The following is a 3568-nucleotide window of genomic DNA, read 5'->3' on the forward strand; positions in this document are numbered from 1 at the left end:
GGCTTGTTTCTCCGTAATGAGGATTACTTCTCGTCGAAATTTGAATCGACTTACATTGCCTTTCATCTAGTCAACATACACGTAAAGTTATTAATCTCCTGCTCTCAACAGGACAAACTCTAAAATGGCAGTCGGCTGTGAACTTCCCCCGTTTACGCGTGACAAATTTACCATATCTATCATATCTATCTATCTATCTATCTATCTATCTATCTATCTATCTATCTATCTATCCATCCATCTTTATCTATCATTGTATATATTTGCTATCTGAGAAAGGGATTTATGAGGCGGTGTCAGATTTCTTTATACTGTTGGTAATCATAAATGATGGATTTCTGCAAAATGCTGTGTAAATTACAATTAAACTTTAAAAATCAAAATGGAAGGAAATAATGGAATCGGAAAGGAAATGATATCCATTTTTTTTTCTTATAAATCACAGGATGGCCTTCGTTCAACAATGAAAATACAAAGATGTTAGAAAATGCTATGCTTACATGATGTCTGGAAAGATGATTATATCATAAATTATCATTTTTTTTTACCCATCTCGTTATCATTCCATCTCTTTCTCTTTCTCATGTTCCTCCGTCCTCTTGAATTCTAACTCGTAAACCCTGACGCTACTCCTCATTAAAATTTACATTCCCAAACTTTACTACACTAAATCGCTTTCACTCCTGTAAAATTATACACTATTACTAATGGTAATTACTAATACTATAATCATTAATCTCTCTACCGATTTACATTAAAAAATTTCTTATTTTCTTTTTCTTCACGAAGCTCTTTTCAATGTTAAAGTTGTACAGGAGAAACTAGTGGAGGAGATGAGCCAAATAAAGAAGATTGAAGAAGGTAGATAGAGAATGAATAATGGAGAAAAAAAGAGGAGGAGGAGGAGGAGGAAGAGGAGGTGGATACCCGCCAAACCTTTTCAAGCCTGCCGAGATGTTACCATGGAAAACACAGTCAATTTTTTCTTCTTCTTTTTTATAGATGCTGATCTAAAGAGCGCAAAGTTATTGACTTCCGTTTTGCAAGCACGGCAAGGTCTTACAATTTAATTCCAACTGCTGCGAGGCGCCACTTTCCACCTCCAATTTGCATATTTTGGTTTGGCTCCTATTTATTTTATTGAAACATCAGAACTCAGATTCTGTTTCCACTTCATTCACTTTTCTTTTCCTTTAAGGAACTAAACAATGGAACGCTGTTCCGGATACAGCTTCTGTTCTTATGCGCTAGCGCAACTAGTAAAAAGGAAACAAAAAAAAAAGAAGAAGAAGAAGGAGGAAACAAAAAAGCAGGTTATGCCCCTTCTCGTCACGTGTCTCGCTAATCACAAAACATTTTATCGGTAGGATTTTTCCCCCATCAAATTAATCTGATGAGCACCAACTCGCTCTGATCCCGTTTACAAATATCATGAATACAGCAGTCACTTCTATTTTTTTACAGCACATTAATAACTCGCATCCTTTTGCCTAAAAAAAGAAAGAAATCAGATAGTATAGTTACAAACAAACAACGACAATGACAAGGAAATAAACAAATTATACAAAATATCCCCACTAAATTCAGCCAATGTGTGATTAACAAGGGACCATGACCTGTCTATTTAGTTCAATTCAATTCAATTTAATTTAATGTAAAACTTTATTAAGAATTTAATCTTAGAGAGGGAATATGGGGGGGGGGGGGGCGACGGGTAGCTGATTTTTTTTTGTGATAGGATTTCTAATTTGGGGAGTGTGTGAGGTGAGGGTTGGGAGAGTAAAGGGATCTGTTTTGTAATTATGTCACCCTTTTATCGGTGTGATCATGAGTTTGTAAATTGTGATTTGATATTGTGAAATATACAAGGATTTTTACATAGTTTGTATTTTTATGCAAGAGATATTAAAAGGTACAGTACAGTTAAAAGGTACATTATGATAATCAGTGGCACATAAATCTGTAACACTGGATGTACCTGGAAGGGATATAGATTAGGGCGGCCCGCGGACTACAGTTATTTAGTTAACTTGCCCAACGCCTGGCAGCCCTGTCAGGTGCATTCAGTGTTTAGGTATTTTTGTGTTATTGTATTGATTGATTACTTTGAGTTTTGTAATTGATTATGTATTGCATGATTTCTGCCAAATAAAATGATAATAATAATGATAATAATGATAATAATAATAATAATAATAATAATAATAATAACAATAATTCAACTAAACTGACTTCAAATTTCTTCGACCGATATTCATCTCCATGGCCACACGCAGCGAGGGTGGAGGAAGGGGGGGGGGGGGGGTGAGGACATGTGGGGGGGGAAGTCAGGCAACAATAACGATTTTTTTTTTTCAAATTCGTTTCAATATCAAACGAATCGTTTTACTTTACGGTGGAATATTTTCCAAATATTCCCTCACCCAGCGGGTATCCCAGATCCAATTCTATAATTGCAAAAACTTTCTCTTACGTGGGAGAGAAAATATCTCCTCTTCCCCTCTTTTCCCCTCCTTTGCCGAGTGTAAATGTTCGGTTTTCAAATGATTTCCTGAATAAACAAAAGAATATCACATTTTGTTCTTTGTTTTTAGGGTGGGGCGTTTATTTTCCAAATATTCCTTCCAAAGCGTCCCCTAATCTCTCAGTCGCAATTCTAAAAATGAAATTCCAAAAATCCCCCCTCCCTGGGGTCCACTGCGTTTAGATGTTACGCTTTCAGATCATGTGATCATTAAGTGAAAAAAAAAAAATCGCGCAACAATTGATAAGAATTTAGTTTCAGGGCCTTCTTACTTGCAAATATGAATATAATTGGTTATAACCCACGTATCTTAATTTTTGTTCTAGACAATTTCCAAATTTTCCGCCAAATCTGACTAGATCACTGAGTTTCATTTCTAGAAAATTTTAAGGCAAAACCCACACTAATCTCCAGCTCGATTTCTACACTCCCTCACATGTATGGTCTGTTTGTGTGTGTTTGTTTCCAAAGATTGTACATATTTTCACCTCCCCCCCCCCCAAAAAAAAATGCAAAGGCCCTGCCCCTTTCAGACCCTTAAACGGTAGGTCGCTTCGCTCCCTCAAAAAGTCTACTATTCATTTTGCATTGAGACCCTTATTAAAAGGCTAGTTAGGGGTATGCTAATGGTTTACTTTTATTTGGAAATCAACATCACCGAGAAAATCTTTTTCTGACGTAGATCTAGTTGGATTTCATTAACTACAGCATCAACAAGAATAGTAACAGCAATGAAACAAGAACGGTAAGTCTAGCTTGTTTAATTTATGAATGGTAATCAATTTCTACGTGAACAGACTGGCTGTAATGAACTTAACCCATTTGGCAATTAGCATACTTCATTAGGACAGGCATCGTGTCTATTGATCCCTCACACACACATCTCCCCCCTCTCTCTTTTACGCGCACAATCTAGCTTAAAGTGACTCTTCTGGTTAGTTCACCATGTTACTTTGGCAACACGTAATTATGTAAGTACACCGACAGTTGCCCAGACAATTTTACAGTGCATCGCTAATGAGCTGGCAACAACAAAATAATAAT

This window comes from Diadema antillarum, unplaced genomic scaffold, assembly GCF_040938485.1.
Source record: "Diadema antillarum isolate AM-2024a unplaced genomic scaffold, OU_Dant_1.0 seq00000732_RagTag, whole genome shotgun sequence".
Lineage (NCBI taxonomy): Eukaryota > Metazoa > Echinodermata > Echinoidea > Diadematoida > Diadematidae > Diadema > Diadema antillarum.